General features: G+C 40.3%; 1 pseudogene; it reads right to left on the bottom strand.

Moving 5' to 3' along the window:
* Window positions 1-12,044: 12,044 nt before the first annotated feature.
* Window positions 12,045-13,701, bottom strand: LOC147882774 (aldehyde oxidase GLOX pseudogene; annotated as a pseudogene).
* Between the last annotated feature and the right edge of the window lie 7,678 nt (window positions 13,702-21,379).

Raw genomic sequence — 21,379 nt, 5'->3', positions numbered from 1 at the left:
GAATATCCATGTCAAGGCAAGGTCTTACGACATGGGCAGTGTCTAGTGCCGTATAAGATGGTACTATGATAGAACAAGTGGATCTGAAAATCATATCCTTCAAGAGAACAATTATCTTGTCATCTCTATAGTTGTGTAGAGAAGCATATCTTAGGTATCTGACCTTCATCTTTTTCTTGTACTTGGACTCAAATAAAAGTGCCATGAGAGGTTAGATCTCTGGCTTTGTAGTTGCTTCCTTTTTGGCAACCATTGTTTTGGCAATCTTCAACAAGGAAGTCACGTTGACATTTTCATCCTTTGTAGCATAACAAGACATTGCTTTATGTTTAGGCTTTTCACATATTTTGCATAAGCAAGCCATGAGAGGGTCTAACCTACGTATTGGGTAGTGTCTTCTCTCTTACAGGGCTTAGAATAACAACTGAAATGCTTCAAAATATAAGCATTTAATGTAGCAAAGTCTTGTGACCAAATTTTAAACAATGATGCTTCTTCTTACATGCTTCATAGAAGTGGCTAAAATGAATACTTTCCAATCAAAACCAGGTCTAGCAATTCAAAGAAAAACTGAAGCCACACTTGTACTGATGCTATTGAAAACTTCAAAAACTCAGAAGTGCTAGAGTAGCATTTTATGTAGCATCATCTTCAAAAACTTGTCCAAAACTGTCAAAACCAAAAGGCTGAACTTGGAGGGCTTGTAGCTCACTCTTCAAAGCAAGGAAAAGAGGGCTTTCTGAAGCAAAAGAAAGCTCATATACTAGAGAGGATCCAGCACAGAGGTTGGACGAAATGGTGCGCACTTTTGCCCGGGGGAGTTGCTACAGTCTGAACCTGAGTTTTGACAATTTCTCCCTCATTACTAAACAAAATTAGCTGAAAAATGGCTCAAAATCTTTGTCTTGAGGTCGCCCATCTACTCCTAAGAGGGCTCAAGCAATGGCAGAGCAGGTAGGGAGTATTGAGCAATAGAAGAAATTCACTGTTTGGAGAATGGTAGCCAACAAAGACGTTTTTTTCTCAATTGTTTGCAGGTGGAAGTTTGCCCATACTAGAGGAGTTTCCAGCTCAGAGGGTTTGGGCAATGGTCATTTGTAGGCAGAGAACCAAGCTCTCAAAGATTTTGGGAAGAAGGAGGAAAATGGAGAAGAAGAAGATGAAGAAGAAGATGATGATGTGGCAGAAATGGGCTCAAGGGGGATCAAAGGGCTCTGATGCCATGTTGGTAAGCTGAAAGGAAAGAAAAGAGTGGACACAAACTCAGAATACTTGCATTACTTGCATTTTGGAATGAAGAAGAGTGAGGTCCTTAAGTAGGCACCTCATACATGCTCACTGACATCACTGATGACTTCAGAGCTCCACAATCATCTCCTCAATCTGCTCCTAGATTCTCTCAATCATCCTATGTGGCTCTCCACCACCTAACTATGCTTGTGGGCACCTAACTGTGCCTCTAGCACTCACACATAGAAACCAAGGTGTGCCTGAGGCATACACCTTGAGATATCCTAACATAATACTGAACAAAACTTTGTGTCAGAATATCGACTGTATTTAAAATTTAAATATTTTAATCAAATTTTAAAATGTTAAATTTTGATTTTATTTAAATTATAAGTTTACCACTTAGAGTATATATTCTCAATTCAAATTAATGAGAATTTCAAATTTCAAATTTCTCGTCCTTTTTTCAAAATTTAAATTTGATTTTACTCAAATTTTAAATGTAGTAGTTAGAGAATTATCTTCTCAATCTAGATTTCTAAATTTAAAATGCTTTGGATATTTCCTAGTTGGAAGCCTTCTTGGAAGAAACACACTACTACTGTAATTAACAAGACCTAAAAATTGATAGAGGACCTTGAGAAAATGCGAGAAGAGAACGTTGAGGAAAAATGCACTTTGTTTTGGCCAAAAATTGGTATAATGACTCGTGCTCAACTCAAATCTTTGGAAATGAATACTCCAGATTCATATTGTGGACAAAAGAAGAGAGAATTCATGCCACAAGTAGATATAGAAGTCCGTTGTTTTGTCACAATTTGACCATTGAATGATGAAAATGAGAATGTGAAGGTCTTGGTGGCAAAAGTGGTGGACATATGTGAAGTTCTTGGTTGCAAAAGTGATGGACGTGAGGAGTGATGATCAAGGGAGAGATACAACATTTACAATGGTATGGTTAAAGAAGGGCCAGAAGGAGAATATGGATAACAACCCACTCTATACTAATTGTATAAAGGAATGGGTCCCAAACCATGAACCGGTTTCAAAGCTTTCCATGGAGACAATCATACTATCTTGGAAATCAAGGACAAAGAAAACAAAGAAGCACATGGGGTATAATAGAGAAGAAAAATTAAGACTCGCCAACTATTTCACATATACAAGAGTTTTTAAGGATGCTCACTAAAGACGAGAGATCACGGTGGTTAGATGGGAGTGAATGAAGATGGCACCCAAGTGATAAGTGCTAAGACACATGATAAATAATATGATGATGAATCAAATCTTCAAATGAGCAAATTTCAGGATCTCGTCCATTTGTACTTAAATCATTATAAAGGCAAAATTAACTAATTGAAAATGATGTGATAGACTCACTTGTACAAAGACTCATCTGAAGCAATACATATGATAATGTAAAATTGCAAGTAGATCTATTGCTATTATTTGGAATACAAAAGAGTCTTCCATGTCTCTTCTCTATTTAAACATTTTAAATTTGTGAATATTATAAGTGCCATTGTTCTCTAAATTGAATTTGACATGCTTTTTCATGGATTTAAATTAATAACTTAAGATTTCTTTTTTTATATAAATAGGATTCTTAAAAATACAAAATACAAAACTAGGATTTAATACTAGCTTTTGTATTATTAGTACAACATTATATAGAGAGATGTTGCAAAATTTATTCTGTGGAAATGACAATGTAAGAAAGTAAACTTTTGATTCTCTAATGAAATTTTCATAAAATAAACTTCTTCCAAACATTGGGAAGGATTTTTCCAAACACCAAAAATAAGTTCAAAACTAATGAAATGGGTGTTTAGTTTCAAGTTGGCACTTATTCTTACGAACAAACAATGTGTTTCAACTTTGAGACAGTGTAGCATCATGATTCCAAGTTGGAATTTGGCCTTGCATTTAGTAATGTGTCACAAGCTTACAACTATGAGACATCGAGATTAGATTATCTAGAACAACCTCTCTCTAGTTGACACTCTATTCTATTCTTGCTAAGTGGATAGTGTATGACATAGTAGAAATAGTGATTAGCAATAGAATCGATTGGTTGACACTCAATATTAAGGAATTTACCGTACTTGAAACAATGCTCCATAAACCCTTTTGAACAAAGTATAGCTATGTAAATAGCTCCCATGAAACACAATTTTGACCATTGAATTTCAAGATGGAACTTTCCATTGACTTTTCTTTCTTCGAAATTCGAAGTGTCCATTGTAAGAAACACGACATGTCTTTTTTTTTTTAGTGCTCCTTCAACAATTTTGACTAGAGTAGCCACAAAAAAAGCTCACATACACTCACATTTGGATGGAAGCTTAAGGACAAATCCAAAAATCACTCATAGACCTCATGACATTGCATTGATACCATATGAAGGAAGAGTATGATATTTGAGACACAACACTCCCTCTCTCTCTTTGAACAACACATTCAAAACCCAAAAACTAGATGAACCTCTCACAAGAAACTTGAATTAGAGTAGAAATTAGACATAGATAATACCAAAAAGACTCAAAGATTATTTGATATTAGGGATATACAAATTGATGGACATCACCTCACCTCTATGGAGGATTTTTCCTATTACAATGATTCTAGAATCAAACAATGATTTGCCAACCCATCTAATAGGAATAAACTATTCTAAAGCATGACACTAGCTAGCTCTAGAGGCTTGACAATTCAAATCTCAACCAACACTACATGATAGTTTTGAATGTCATGCGTATGTGCCATTGAGAGAGGTCTTAACATGGCTACTACTATTTGATAAATATTGTACTCCATTGCCTCGACAAAGTCACTGTTGCAAGAAGATTGATTGGTTGATCCAGAACAGTGCTATGCACCACAACACACCAATGCATGATCAGAAGCCAGATCATGGGGCTCCCAAAACCATCTAGAGGTGCACAGGTTTTCAACCCCTCACAATCATAGTCTTTTAGAGGTCTTTCAACTTTCACAAATTGACACATAAAATGATACCTTAATGTTCTTCATAATTTGAATTCTCTAGGACCAATATGCATTGTCCTACAATAATATATTAGATTCTTTACAAGTTCCTGCAAGTGCTTGATTTGATTGATTATCATAATGTATTGTTGTGCATTTCGCTCATCTTACACTACTACCATTAGCTCCTTTTATGATTTTTAAAAAAAAACAATATTACTTAGTTTTTTGGCCAAGCAGTGTTCCATCGATATTACAGCCAAAAAGTCATAATGTCCATATTCTCATCCATATTAGCATCGATATTAGCATTTGATTACCATCGATGTTAGCGTCAATATTTTAGTCAAAAAAGCCTCTAAAAAAACACACACAGCACAAAACAAAACATTGATAGTCATCCTTGGTAAATCTTGCAAAATTCAAATCAAATTGAAATGTTTTCACATTGCAACATATATTAGATCAATATTGTTCTCCATTTCTTAATCAATTGAAGCATCATTGGAATCTTCATTGTGAGATTGATGCTCATCCTCTCGATCATTTGTGGCCAAGTCTTGCACATCTTTAGCATGTAGATCGAGGTCTCCCAAATCAATATTTGAGAAACCCTCTGAGGAGCTCAAACTATCTTCACTTTCCAAAACTCTTGTATAAGGGGTACTAGAAGTGCTAGCTTTCAACCCATCATTTCTTGCTCTTCCATTTCATTCTCTAGTTCCACATCTTGAAATACATGTTGGTTTCTAGGTGCAGTTTGAATCACAAACCACCACTCGTTGTCCACTCGATCGGGTTGAAAGACCACCTAAAACAAAAGTCCATGATATGTTCATACAATCTTTGATGAAGTTGAGCAATAAATGATATCCACACAAGAAATGCTTACTTGCTCATAGTGCCTGGGTAGCACAAATGTGTCAGTAGGGTCATCCTAGATTTTTGTTGATTCAATGGCAAAAAATCCACTTGGATCCTTTCTGACCATAGCTTGAGCACCTCTACACACGACTTTGAATCATTTCACACCAAATATAAATACTTGGAATTTCCTAAAGGTCACTTGCAAAATATCTTGTATTGTTCCATTATAATCCATTTTGCCTGTGATGAGATTTGTATTCCTCGCACTAGCTTTACTCTCTTGTGAAAAATCTCCACAATTTGGGCATGTAAACTATCCAAGCACGTGGAGACCTATTAAAATGCAAGGACACAAGTTACATCTTATAGAAGTGAAAGACCACCGAGACAAAGAGCATCCACAAAAGTTACATCATGCATTTTAATAGGTTGAAGAGAATTGAGAGGAATAGAAATTTGGTACCTGATCAATCATGCAACTCAGCATAATCATGCATGGTCCACATTAGAATGCCTTTCACTTGAAAATGACATTGGCTCAAAGGCTTTAAAATGTCATAAACTTGCATGCCATTCCATAATATTTGTAACTCGTCCACCAAAGGGGTATCGATGTTTTTCATCTTGTGCTTTCCTAGCACAATGAGTGCCAACATCAAATGCCCCTTCTTTATGATCATCCATGGAGGAATATTGTATATTGTGATTACTACTGGCCACGTGGACCATGATGTGGACTAATGTCCAAAGGGATTAACACCATCCATAGCCAACCCAAGACGCAAATGTCAAGGCTCAAGCCCAAACTCTGGCCACCTCTTCTCTATGTGTCTCCAAGCCTTTCCATCCACAGGGACCCTCGATATTCCATCCGTCAAGTGGTTGCAAGAATTCCAATCCATAAGTCTAGCTAATGATCCACAACGAAACAAGTGTGCAATGTGTGTTAGGATCGGCATGTGTCGCAATACCTTTCCCAGCATCTTGTCTCCTTATAAATCTTGTTGGTATCAAGATGCACCACATTGTGGACTACTTATATAGTGCCCATATGTTTCTCAATAAAGGATGCAATCATTGGGACATGCATGAGTTGACTCATAATCCATTCCTAATGATGCCAACATCTTCTTTGCATCCTTTCTTGAGGGGGGTCTTGTATTTCCTTTTGGAGGTAGTGTTTGGAGTAACTTGGGACATTCACCCATTCAATGAATTTGAAGCAGCAATTTGGAAGTCACACATGAAACTATAGTTTTGACCACATCAAAACTCTTACCGAAGGAGGGACATAATGCTAATGTCTGACCATCCATAAGTTGCTTGTAAATTCAAGATCAGACAAATGGAGGCAAGACGAGAATGGCTTGCCTCTTCATACAACATGGTGCTTGCTTCACGTCACAAGCTCTCCTCTTCAGGACTCATGTTATCCTCCCCATTCACTTCCACATCTTCATCTCTTTCATTTTGTGGTGAAGCAGCATCAAAGTAAGTGTTTATCATGTTCTTTATTATTTTGTCCTCATTCAAGGCATCTTCCTCTTCACTACTTCTATTATGTGGCTCTTCCAGCTCTCCATTTTCCCTTGGAGTGTTTCGATATCCTTGGGTCAAAATCGACTCGTGAGGATGATTATGCAATGCGTGTGCTCTCAAACTTCCCGGAACAATTTCATCTCACTACATGAAAATAATTTAGTTAATCATCTCACATAAGTCACATACAAGCACGAAAAGTTAGTACATGAAAGGAATTTAATGAATTCACTCATAAAGAGGCTAGAATATGACTTATACCTCATCATTCAATTGTATATCTGGTAAGGGTTGAAAGAGACCATATCTCTTTATGTGTGTTGTTGATATGTTGCATAATCTCCTTATTTGTCCTTTGCATCATGCACAATAACACAAGACTTGTCAATAAAGATTTGCTCTACTAGTCTCTTCTTAGGACTCTGATGATCTTGAAGACATCTACAAAGGTTACACATGATCATTAAAATGCCATAATCCATACATGAGAACAAAACATGCCAAAACATTTTGTTATTCATTGATCATTCTCTATTCTGTCGATAGACTCACTCGATAAAGATAGCAAGGTTAGAAGCGAGTCCATTCAAGAATATCAAGAGAAACAAGTGATGATGAAAACTTTTCCACGCTTGGACCCTGCTTGGCCTCTGTTTTTTCTATTTTCTCCCTTTATGTTTTCTTTATGCATGTTTAACTAGAATGCATTCTAAAGCTTAAATAAAATCTTTGCAAAAGTTTTTAAATAAACCCTCCCATTTCATTTCATGAAGGATGTCCAGCAAAGGATCAAGTGGTAAGAAGTGACGATCCTCCGATAGTACTACCTCAGGTAGTAGTATGGAGAAGGCTTGCAAATTACTCATGAAGCTATATCCCAATACTAGGGAAAGACTCCTATGTGAGTGGGACAAGGAGAGAGAGTGAGTGTCGGATCAGCTGACCTCTGTAGAGATCTCCCATAGCACCACCAAAGGTGGACCTAGGGAGAGAGAGAGCCATCATCAACATAGATGATGGAGCTCTACTACAATTAGTAGCACCGTGAGAGTCAAGCCAACTCCCAAACCTCCACCACCCTCCCCTATGCGGTTAATCGAAAGTATGAAATGATAATGGATTCTAGAGTTACTCGAGTTATAAACCAAACGCACGGCCTTGTATCCTCCTAATTCAAGATGGTGGTGATGGATTTTTGCAAGCACCCATAAAATAAAAAGGATTATATCCTTAATACATTAAAGGGAGAGTTTACTGTGCCTCGGGGGGGTCACTCATCATATGTAACCCTATCACGTGAGTTCAACAGAAGGATTTTTTTAATTTCCAAAATTTACAGAAATAAATATACATAAGGGACTATTTAAAATAGTTTTGAAAAAAATTTACAGATTTGTATAAAAAAGGGGTACATTTTATTAATGAAAAATTTACAGATAAGGGATTTTAGAAATAGGCCTTGAACGCACGTGATATAGAGGGTTTATACATAGTGACCCCCCCGAGTACTGTGCGAGCTGAGGACCTTGAGAGTCAACAATCGTTGGATGCTAAATAAAATGGCCTAGGTGCTGAAGTCACAAAAAGATAAAATCCACAGGGGACTAAGGCTGAGGAATCTAAGCATGCTACTCGCATGCTAGGGTCCATGTGAAAGATTGGAAATTGGTTAAAAAGGACTTAAAGGTCGACCCACAAAAATACGCTCAACAAAAGAAGGCGACGGTGGCGAGGAGAGTCAAATGGGCCAATCCCACTTGGGCTCTAGTGAGACGATCGCCTTTGAAAACTTTTTTGTAAGTACCTCTTCTTTCATTCTTTTATTATATAATTTTGGGTAGTGCATGTCAATCACTAGAACTAATGTGTATTCTTATGATGTTAGTTTATGAAAATGGGCCGTGAATGTATGTACGAGGAGTAGAGATATGCATACAACAACAACATGGAAGCTCTAATGAACCTACTCATAGAGAGAGGAGAATTTGTACCGTTCCTCAATGTAAGTGCTTATTACATTTAGTTTTTTAGAAATGCTCTCAAATATATATATATATATATATATAAACTATGCAAATCTTGTGTCAGCTGGTTGAACAGGATGATGGAGATGAACACTTGAGAGATGCTCGCCATAGGAGCATCTTGCAGCATGTGGAGAGGGCACCAATGGGAGTGGAGAGGACGAGGATGGGGAGCAATGAGGACTAGTACTACATTCTACCCATTTTTCTATTGATGACAGACTTTTGGAGACAGTGTAAACCTGTATATAGTGTCAATATTTTACCTCTGGGACAATTTTGTAATGAACAATTTTAAACAATACAATACAATGGCCACTACACTGTAACACATACCTTTATAAAAGGGTAGATTAGGGCTTGGGCCCCTTTAAAAAATTTATCCACAAAAAAAAACATCGATATTAGTGTTATTAAGGCTTTGGGATTTTGAGGGAATTTTTACCAACGTCGATATTAGCATCGGTATTGTCATCAAAAAATGTGTCCCAGAGTTAATATTACGATCGAAAAAAAACTCAAGGACCATCAATATTGCTGTTGCTATTAGCATCGAAATTCTATATTTTGACAAAGATTTTGACTTAAATAAGAAACGTAATATTGACGCTTCCTTATCAACTCTAATATCGACGTTTTTTTAAACGTATATCCAAGTTTGAGGAAAAAAGTGTATTTTTTGTTGAAAATGAGGTTAATTAATTTTGTCTAATAAAATTGATGTGATCCAATCTCGGGGGGTTCACTATGTATAAACCCTCTATATCACGTGCATTCAAGGCCTATTTCTAAAATCCCTTATCTATAAATTTTTCATTAATAAAATGTACCCCTTTTCTATACAAATCTATAAATTTTTTCCAAAACTATTTTAAATAGTCCCTTATGTATATTTATTTCTGTAAATTTTAGAAATAAAAAATATCCTTCTGTTGAACTCACGTGATAGGGTTACATATGATGAGTGACCCCCCTGAGGATCCAATAGCTTCACACATGCTATGTATATCATTCTATGAAGCTTTTTCTTTCAAGCTGAAACTACCATTTAGTGGCCCAATGCACTAACTTTTTCTTTTTCTTCAAAGCCTCTAGTCTGCATGCTGCTTAGTAGTACTAGCACAAAAATCGTGTAATTTTTTCAAATGAAATTGAGACATCTAATTTACCATTTGAGGTTACGTTTAATCTACATGATTTGTTTGAAAATCTCGATACCTATATGATTTTTGAAAAATTTTAAGATACAATCCCAATCAAGCTTTAGGATTATCATTAATTTAAGGGCTTTCAAAAATGTTTTGAATGGGGTTTGACGTGGCTTGTGTCAATTGGCCAGTTATCCATCGCGGTGGGTGGATGTGGTTAGTTTCGAGAATTTCGCATGCACTATAATTTTCTAAATTGATAATTGATTGGCATACACTATTTGATTGGTATTTGATGTATGTCACTTCCATGGATGCAATGCTATATGTTTTGCATTACCAACCAGCACAATGGTTGTAGTAGACAACTATAGCCTCCATACCTGCACTAACTGACATGGCGATTGCAATGGTTGACTTGGGCCACTATGAATGTATTCTAGCAACTGCAATTTTGGCATGTACTATGTCTTCCACTACGAATCGTATTCATGGATTTGAAGATGCGTGTGTAGTGCCACGTGTCAAGAACCAATACGGTGGTTGCGGTAGCATCTAAGTCCATGTGGCATACCATTGTCACATAATAGATATGATAATGCTAGTAGTACTATGCAGTAAATTAGGACATTGTAGTGAGATGGGCGACTAGTAAAAATTTTATTACAGTGAGAAATGGGATCCTCCCTTTCATGCTGCAAAGAAAGTCGATGAGTGTGTCATCATCGTGACCGGTCATTGATTTTGCACTTCCCCCCATGAGCACAAGTCGTGGCACACTCCAAAAGTAGTTCCACGATTAGCTACACCTAATCTTGACTCTCCCCGACTCCTCTAAGTTACAGTTTATATCAAATTCTCTATCTCTTTGTGCATTATAATTGGTTTTTTTCTTTTGGGTAGTAGTTTTCATTTGTGGTTTTTTGTTAGGACCTGAAAAAGATTTTGTTAGTTCCACATAACATACGTAGGAAGGACTAGATGTAGGTTTATTTATGCTTTTCTTCAAGAATGTAACTCTCGGTTGGATCATATGTATGTTAGTATATGCATATTTTTTTCTTTAAAATTGATCGTTCTACTTTGCAGCATCATCAAACAAGACATTGAAGATTTTTGTTTAGCTACCAAATTTTAGAACATATTGATTGGGTCTAAGCGTGATCCTCCCCTTGAGATTTTCACATCCTAGATCGCTCAAAGGTAAAGTTTTCTTCCCCTTAATTTTTCTTAGAAGGGAGTAGATTGTTGAAATGCATATACTCCTAAACATACAAAGTACTTATATGTGTTGAATGTAATTGTGCTATGTTCTCAAGTTTGGAGAAGAAGTGTACCAACTTCTCCAAGTGTACCAACTCTCCTCCCACACATGAAATGTACGAAAAAAAATAAGAATATCTTGTAAGATTATACTGACCGGCATTAGATGGTGGAAATGCATATATTACAAAGGCCGAGTCTATGTGCTGAATCCTATGTTGAATGGAAAGTGCTATGTTCTCACGTTCGTTAGGATTGAGACTCAGTGTGCCACCTCTCCTCCCACACATGAAATGTATGCAAACAGAAGAAAATCTCTAAGATTACATTGACCGTTAACTTTCAAGTCTTCCATGCTAAAGCAGAGATACCGTTTCAAAGTCTCATGAAGCACGCTGCACATGCATGATGCACCGTCCCTCGGAGCGAAATGCATGCAAAACACGTCGTTTTTAATTCCAAGTTTATTGAATTTGGAAGCTCTCTCGAATTTGGAGGAGAATCCGTAACAACCGAGAGATTCTTCGTTAGTCTTACATTCTTGTACAATGGCGGATGCTATGTCCAGTTAGCGATTTGCGTTCCAGAATGTGGTTCCAGACTTTTAATTCATAGAGAAGATCGCCTCAGAAATTGGAGATCTTATTGGGAAAGAAAGAATTCATTCAGACGTATGCTTCCGTCTGCTGATCGCCGGCAGCTATTGTCTGCGTCGACGTTATTCATGTCTAAGTACAAATGAAGAATTGGGGTCGATAACCCGCTGGAGGACACACTGGAGGTTCAATGGTCAATCAATTGTGAGCTTGTATATTGACAAGGGAGGAAGATGAATTGAGTTTTTCAGCTGCAATACTTTTTCGAAGCCTAGGATGCAATCAGACCAGATCAGGGCTTAATGATGACGGCAGTTTGGAGACACCAACCTCCCATTGCACGTATCTACTCAGCTGTGGACGTAGAAACAAGAGAACTACACAAATCAAAATGTCAAACTGCAGTCGTACTTCAACCCCTATTCAGACTAATTGCACCCACGCTGCGCTGCTGGGTATACCATTGTTTATCACTCGCAACATGTAATAACCAGAGGGGGCAGCGATGGCGCTGGGAGGAGCAGTGATGGAGGCAACGTAGGCTGTTCCCACCTTGGTAAACGTGCCAGCGAGAAAGAGCATTCGCTGGTTCATAGAATAAGAATGGGTGGTGAAGGGGGGGAAGTAGATGTTGAAGAAGACATTGAGAGCAGGAGTAGGAACGGTGAAGTGCATGGTGAACTTGGTGCCGTAACGAATGACGGTGGAAGAAACGGCAGTGATGGTAGGGCGACGGAAGTTGTAGCCAGAATTGAGGTAGTATGGGCTGAAGGACTCCAAGCGGAGCTCAGTTGGGAAGGGTACGCCGCTGAAGACATAGCCGGGATTGGTGTTGCTTCCTCCCACCAGAACTCTCCCATCGTGCAGAATATTAGCCGACGAGTGATACATCCTCGGAATCGTTGAAGGTGGAAGCACCTGAAACCTTCTCCCCACTGGCTTCCAAGCAGAATACAAGAACGGAGATAGCGCAGGCTTGCGTGCCAACCCCCAACCTGCTGTCCCCTGCTCAGCTCCGTTGATTATCAGAATGTCTCCCGTTGGAAGAATCAGCATGTCGCACATCACCCTCGGCGTTGGCATGTTTTCCCTGACCCAGTTCGGTTTCGGGTCCGTGATCACCATCCTTGCACAATCTTGTAGCGCGTTCATGAATACGTTGTTGCCTGTTGCTAGGAAGGCAGCGGTGGGACTTCCACCGCAGATAAGAACTTCCACCCTTATAAATCTATCTTTGTAGCTGAGCGGCAGCATCACAGAGGAGCCGGAGGCAGGATAGTTGCGTGAACCCCCGGGCAGAACTGGGAATGTCTTTACGATTTTGTTTGTCTTGTAATTGAGGAGAATGGACTGCGCGTTGGCGAAGATGAAGAGGTTGCCATCGGAGGACAGATGGAGGAAAGGGTAGAGATTGTTCTCGGCTTTTGGTGTGTTGGTTTGCTGCAGGAAGGGAAGGGCGTAGGCTCCTTCTCCAGCTTTCTTTGGCACGAACTCGTAGCTGTAAGAAGCTCTCCCACCGACGACGATAACTCGGTTGTCTGGAAGCAACTGATTCGATGCATACCACCGCGCAGCTGCCAATTTGCCTGTCTCCTTCCAGTTGCAAGCATTGTTGGTGCAAGGAACGAAATACCGAATAGCTTCAGCTCCGTCATTGTACCCTCCGGTATTTACCAAGGTTCCGTCGGCAACGAATGCTCCTGAGGAGCACCAGGTGTCCGTAAGCACCTCCAAGGGCCGCACGATATTTGTGGCGACGTCGTACTCGAAGGAATGCGCCCAGCAATCGACCTTGAGAGCCAAATCCTTCGGATCACGCCGGCAGACTCCGTTAGGCAGCCTCAATTGCGAAGGACCGTAGTCTGTTCGATCAAACGCAATCACCCTGTTGTAGTGATCGGTAGTCATGTGCATTGCGGACACCCCGGCATTAACGAGGGTCTTCCATTTACCGTATTGGCAGCTGGCATACTGAGGGAAGGCGAAGCTCAAAACAAGGAGGATGGCTCGGAGCAGGAGACTAGAACGATTTCGTCTACAGCCCATGGCTCGTTTGAACTCTTCTCTTTCTCTCTCTCTCTCCTCTCTCTCACTCTCGGAAAGGTACCGACGAAGATGTGCTAATGCAAGAACTTTAACTCAGAAAGCCTTCTGAGGGACTTCTGATGAAAAGCGTTGAAACTCGAATGCTTGTGGATTGATGCCACTTTCTACAGGTCTTTGGGATCTGTGGAGAGGAAAGAGGAGCAATGGTACTGGGCAATCTGGAACTGTTTTCTGTTAACGGTCACAGCAACACTGATGAGAGCGGAACTGTTTACAGGGATGTAGGCTCCTTTCTAATCCTTTCTAATGAGATGAGGAGCCAGAAAGCAAGGACAAAGGTTCAGAACTTCAGACTGCCAAGGGGAAAAGCCGGCCGGAGTATCCTATATAAAGGAGACCATGTGAGCTAGAGACCCAGACAGCAATGCCTTGCGAGCTTTCCGTTTGTAAAAGAGACTAACTGGCTTTGGCGGGTGGCACACGCCCATAGGCAATAAAACATGCAACCTCGCACGTTCTAACTGCTCTCACAGCTCCCAACTGTCACAGTCGCCAGCCTAAAGCGTGGAATTTCTCCACTGCGTGCACGTCTCTGCTCAGTGCTAGGTTGATCAATGTTAGCTGGGATAGAGCTGGATCGAGGCCATGATTGTTGACTAGGTCGCCCTCCTTCAGCCAGCCTCCCTATGGTACCGCGGGATTCCTGCATTTACAGATTCGTTAGTTAGTTCTTTGGTTTGTAATTAATTTGTATATCTAATGGGTATATTACGTTTCGGTGTCGAAGTGCTGTTTAGAATAATCCTCAGAGGTGGGGGAAAACTTGCGCGCCACGTGAATACAATGGGCATCTAGGCAAGGTGCAATAATGCACATGCATGACTAGATCAAATGGAAGCCTGGTCAGCCTGATCAATATATTCGCTTATGGCAAAATATTCAAAGAAGTACGTTCAACTTATTATTTTTCTTTTTTATCGTTTGCGCACAAAAAAAGAGATTGTTTAACCTTCAACTGATTCTTGTATGAAAAGATTGAGGATTGATTTTTCGATTAGCGAAGGAGCATTGCTACCCTCTGGCATAGTTATCTGGGACTAGGATAGGCATGTTTTATAACATCAGATCTCTGAATGCAACCCGTCAACGATGCGGCAAACAAGCTTTTCGACTGACGATCATCATGCAGGATAGCAACAGGAGGTTTGTATGAGGGAAGCAATATTTTATTATAGTGCAACCGTTGGAAGAATCCAAGGTGTGCCGTTGGCATGGCGTATGGGTGGTGACGAGGTCGCGTGCTACATGCAGTTGAGTCGAGACCCACAAAGATAAACTTGGAAATTGTCGTTGGCAATGACAGGGGCTGTCAACGTTCCAAAATGAAATGAGAACTTTACGCGTAGAGATGATGCAAAGACCTGGAAACAATTCTTAAGGCCGGCAGCTGGGCCTCGGCGATGAACGCGTAAATACTGAGATTGCTCCACCGTTGCTTTCACTCTATAGAGTTTTACCTGCACTCCACCGTCCTCTGTCATCACCCTCAACGCGCTTCAACGAGCACCATAATCTCAGCATACTCGGTATAGCTAACAAAATGCATGAACGCGATTTTCCCAAAATTGAACAATCTTGGTTGCTTGCTTAATTGGGTGCGCAAAACCATCCCGAATACTAGGCGGTGGCCTCGTTTTCTTTCTCCTAGCTTGTTCTTAAGTCTTTGCCTTGTTCACATGTACACTACGTGTCTTTCCTCTCTTGCAGCCTACACTCACAATAGAGGGCATTACCACGCACAACAACACAAAGCAACTAAAGACGCGCTTGGTAGACGTGCAAAATAGTGGGCACATCTATAGGCATTACTTGAGTAGAGGAATTACGAGCGCGTTTAAAAGCGCGTCTAACAACTTGTCTATTTGCACGTTTAAATAGCGCATCTCTTTGCACGTTTAAACTGAGAAAATACAGGCCTGTCTAACATCGCGTTTATCAGCGCGTCTATTTGTGCATGTATTAACACGTCTGTTTGCGCGTTTAAACTGAGAAAATATTGGCCCGTTTAACATAATGTTTATTAGCGCGTCTATTTGCGCGTGTATTGGCACGTTTATTTGCGCGTTTACACTGAGAATCAGACACGTATTTAGACGCGTATATAGACGCAAACCAGAGAATACAGAAAGTGAGATTTTGGTGTACATCATTGCTTTCCAAACATTGCCCATGATTACCAAAGCACATAATTTTAACAAAAACATCAATGCTTTTTTGCAAGCCCACATATACAAGAATTAAGTGAGGTGAGGAGAATGAGACAACATGTAAAATAGTTTTGCTAATATCAATGATGGGCTACGGTTCAATCTCATCCTCAATGAGATCAACCCTTGCCAAACTATCTACTTCAAAATCCAAACAAGTGTTTAGATCTACAAATACATTCAACCCATTACTACTTGTGCTACTCATGTGCTCATCGAAATTCACATCACCAATGGTAGGCTCGTCCTCACGGGTAATGACCTCAATATCTGTATCTCCTATCTCATGATCATCCTCCTCTCTCGTATCACAGTCATCATCACGTCAATGGCCATGATTATCCTCCATACACTCTATATTAGTAAATGTACTATACATCACTTTGGAACGTGGCATAATAGGCATGTCATGCCACCATCGAGTATTATCCACCATTGGTTGAAAGACAATCTAATTCAAACACAAATACAATCATGTTATTTTTCTTGCATCAAATATTTAAAAGCGAGTATTTTTATATGTGTGCACAGTACCTGTTCACATTGTTGCAGTAGTACTAGTGTGTCCTTCCTACTTTGTCAAAACTTTGTGGAGTCAATAGTTACAAAGCCACTTGCATGGCGTTTGATTATTGCATTAAGGCCTCTTTCCACCACGTCCTTAAACCACTTTACATCCAAAACATGCACAAAGAAACGTCGAAAGTCAAGCACAATAATATCTTAGATTATGCCATAATAATCATCCATGGCTCCATTGGCTCCCTCAAAGCTAGCATTGACGCCGCAATCTTGTGTGTTTCTCTTATCATCAATCCGTTGTGTTCAAAAATGCTTACCCTCACACCATATAGCATTGAACATAGTGTACTACACCAAGAAAAAATCAATTAAATAAGCAATCTAAATTATTGAAAGCTCCTAACTTATGCATAACATTCTATATACCGACCTTGCTCATGCATCCCCTAGCATACTCCCATTCTTCCATTGTGATATGCATTCCCTCGTCTTTCTCTGCTTTCTCCATTTCATTAGGTAGCCAATCCACATGAATATCCTTTGGAAGTGCTCTTAGATACTGAGGGTATGGCACACGAGATCCATGGTGTGTACAAAAGAGAGCCCTTTCTTCTTGTCTTCTTGCCTTTGCATCCTCGTATCTTGTCACCCATCTTTTCATCACAGCACTATGAAGCATGCAAAAGAGATTGATACTATTATGCAACTCCGTGTCTATTACTTTGTTGCATCCTTTCCCTTAAGGCACAATAGAGGTCATCCTTAGGTCTTCATCATCTCTCCATAGTCGTGGGAGAGAGCTATCCACATCAACAAGAAACTTAAAAATATATACAAGTGACTCTTGTACCAACCAACACTCGGCCATGCTACCTTCGGGTCTTGCATTTTGTCTCACGAAGCCCTTCAAGGTCTTCATGAAGCGCTCGAGGAAGAACAACCATCGTGCATGTATAGTACTGTATATAGCAATCTCATCCACCAAATGCATTATAAGATGTAGTTGGCTTGTGAGAATAGAACGTGGAAATGTCTCCTCCACTAAACAAACCACCTCCACTAACATAACTCAAGCATTCTCAAGCGTGGTGGGATCTATTTCCTTTGAGCTCACATACCTAGAAATAAAAAAGTACAGCATATTAGCAATATGCATTCAAACTTGCATGGAGCATTGATACGCATGATATTTTGTGTCATGTAAAGTACCTCACAAGCTCGTCCATCTTGTAAATACAATCTTTCATGTCCTTCGATGCACTACATGAAATGCTAGTAGGTAGTATGAACTGAACCCACGAGGAGGTGGTTGATTAGTTGCTTATAATTATTCACTCACAAATTTGAAAGGAAAAAGATATTATGCATATAAAATACTTACTTGGAGGATCTTGTGCCAATCATGAGATTTCAAGCCATATAATTGCTCTACATCTCTTTTCTTGCTCTTTGTAAAGGCTCCCTTCAAACACCTCATGCATCCAGTGGGAGTACGAATTGTAGTAATAGTGCGCTTCACCGTTGCCATAGCTTTGATAACATCCACGGTGCACGAGGTAAAAAAAGTGTGGCAAGAAGGGCCATATGAAAAAGGATTGCTACAAGCTGAAAAGAGAGCAAAAGGATAAGAAAAAGAATGCATTTGGTCTCTCTTGTGGCCAAGCTTCATGCATCCTCCTTGTGGTACATAGATCCTCCCTTATGCCTAAAGAATCTCGTGTCCCATTCAAATGCTCCCAAATGTTAGATGCCACATTCTTGAAGATATGCATGGGATCAAGCAGGTGATTGATCTTGAGGTGGGACCAATATGGTAAACGATAAAAGATGGAGTATCTAAACAAAATAAAGTGTTAGCGGGTAATCCTTATTTCTAGCTAATATAGCACACAATAGTTACAAACCCTTACCGGCTCATGCTAAGTGGTGGAGGAGTCATGGAACCGTCCCAAATTCTCATCCAATCTCCCACGATGAGTGATTGTGGGAGGACTTCATTCCAAGGGGCAACATATCTAGGATGATCAGGTGGGAGAAATCGATGGTGGTTCTCATAGATGACCTTATTCAATGCATCTGCCTGTGAGGCAACTAACAAAGGACCACAAATAGGACATGCATGGTAACCCGATGTAGTGAGACCTGAACAATAGATGCAATTAAGAGTTGAAGGTGGGTTTATGATACCACATCCTTTGCCTATTCAATAATTAGAAGTGCAATGCTTACCTGAACACTCGCCATAGCCTGGGAAGTCATGCATCATCCACATCAAGACTACTTTGCAGTTGAAGTCTCATGACGAGGGAGGCTTGCTCACATCATGCACCTCAATACCTCTCCAAAGTATCTCTAGCTTGTCAATCAAAGGCTCCAAATAAACATCAGGGTTTTTGACTTTATGTTTCCCTAGAATTAGAAGGGACAGCATAACATGTTCTTTCTTAATAGCCATAGAGGGTGGACGATTATAATTCACCAATATCATTGGCCATACACTGTAAGACGTGCTTTTGAGACCAAATGGATTCACACCGTCCATACCCAATCCAAGTCTCAAGCTCCTAGGTTCTTCCTTGAAGCTTGGCCATGTGTCTTGAATATGCTTCCACGTAGGAGAGTCCATGGGAGTTCTCCACTTGCCATCGGTTAATCGATGGGAGGAATGCGATGACATGAGCTCTGCAATAGATTTGCACTTGAACATATGTTGGATGCAAGGGATTATGGGCAAATGTCACAGAACCTTACGAGGCATGTCCAAAGTTTTGAGATCTGCTCTATATCTTGTCTCTCCACAAGTAGGACACTCTCTTGCATCCTTATGAAGTCCACGAAACAAAACGCAATCATTGACACATGCATGGATGCGCTTGTAATCTAATCCTCCAAGAGAGGTCACATGTTGCCTTGCCATATCTCTTGAGGTCGGTAATTTATTCTCCCTTGGAAGCATTTTACACAATAGCCTGCACGTGAAGACCATAAATGAGGAAAAGCATTTGAATAATTGACCCACTAGCATAATTCACCATGTTTGCAAAATAGACTTTAAAGCTTACTTGAGTAATGCATTCAAACTTGCATTGCTCCATCCATAGATGGTTTGCAAGTTTAGTAACTCAAGGGAGGCATGTAGAACAGAGAATGTGCACCCCTCAAACAATGGAGTCAATGCTGCAGAAAAAAAATCATCTTGCTCCATGCTATCATCCCTCCCTTGATGGACATATAAATCCCGCACCATATCATGAAACACCTCCTCCTCCACGGCTTCATGAGGTAATGGTGGAGGGCTACTATCACCATCACTCTGTGCATCCGTAACGGTCCCTCCTGAAGATCCCACCTGATATCGCCGACGCTTCGCCTCCTCACGGCGACCATAGGGCAACATATGCGGGTGTGGCACTGCATCCTGTATCAAATTAAAACGGGATCATAACTCAAACATATGAACACCCATAGGTATCTCAATCAACCTTAACTTACAAACCCTTACCCTGTTTACAGTCACATCCCATCCTCCATACTTTGAGATGTGATTGAGTGTAATCCTGCATGCACGATTCATGTTTCCTTGACATCGATCACACATATATTTGATTTTTTGCTCTAACCACATTTCGCGATGGTGGATACAGAGAGATTCATCCTCACTAGAGCTACTTGTTGAAGATGAAGACATCCTACAAACAAACAAACCAAAAATGTTTGCTCTTCTTCAAATGTTTAATTTTAAACTTTGTGGCACGTCTAAAGCGCATCTAAAAGTGCGTTTGTTTGTTCTGTGGTGCGCATCTACTCTGTGTATTTAGATGCCCCAATAGACACGCTTTTAGATGCACCTATAGATGCGGCTTTTAAACCTGCTTTTAGCGTGCTCGCTTCGCTTTTCTTCACATTACTTATACTTCGCGCAACTTGCTTGCTTCCTTATTAGTAGATCCACAGTTTTGACGCTTAAGAGGAAGGCACCCACACTTACTTCCAAGCTTACACTTAAGAGGAAGGCACCCACACTTACTTCCAAGCTTAAAGGAGAGGAGGGCAAACAAGAAGGAGAAGCAACTTTGAAAAAGGAGAAGAACCTTCCATACATCTATCCAAGGTAAGTCTTTTTACAGTTGATCTTTTTTGGAAGTTTGCTCTCTTTGGATTTGTACTTTCTCGTATCCAAAAAACGCATGATCTGGGTATCAGTGTCACGTTTGTGTGTCAGGCACAATGTCCTTTTCTACTTTTTAGAAAAGTCCATCTGTCGGAGCGCGTCTATAGGCGTGTCTTAGAGTGTGTCTAAAACCGCATCTATAGGCTAATCAGACGCACTGTTATACGCAAAAATAGATGCGCTAATCAGACGCGTCTATAGATGCGCTCTGACAGTAATCCTTCCCCTTTCTTCTCAACTCATCAGTAATAGATTTTTTTCCTTTTTTCCAGTTCATCATGTGGCCAGGAAGCGCTTCCAACTCACCTGATCCCTAGCAGTCTATTTTTAGGAACTTATATAACCTTTTAGGGCACCCTCCTAGTCCTGCGGATTTATACCGGTATATGACGGGTACTCTAAACACCCCCAGGAGTCGGCACTATAGACTCCAAACCACCCCACACCAGCTGAGATCACCCCAGCGGAGTCAGCACAGCCCAGCCGGCTACACAGCCGAGGCCCATCTTCCATGCCGTCTTATGCCCCTTCCCCCATGCCATCTTATGCCCTTTCTACCATGCCATCTTATGCCCCTTCCCCCATGCCGTTAGGAGGTCCTTCTATCTCGCAGAGCCGTCGACGTACTCTTGTGCAGTCAAGACTCGGTTCTCTAGCTACGAGTGGTCAACGTAATCCCGTACAGTCTCCAGCTACGAGTGGCTAGTGCACGAGCTTG

The sequence above is a fragment of the Dipteris shenzhenensis genome, chromosome 29 (genome assembly GCF_047967505.1).
Source record: "Dipteris shenzhenensis isolate YYH24624 ecotype China chromosome 29, Dip_SZ_1.0, whole genome shotgun sequence".
NCBI lineage: Eukaryota > Viridiplantae > Streptophyta > Polypodiopsida > Gleicheniales > Dipteridaceae > Dipteris > Dipteris shenzhenensis.
This window is presented reverse-complemented; position numbering and strand designations above follow the sequence as displayed.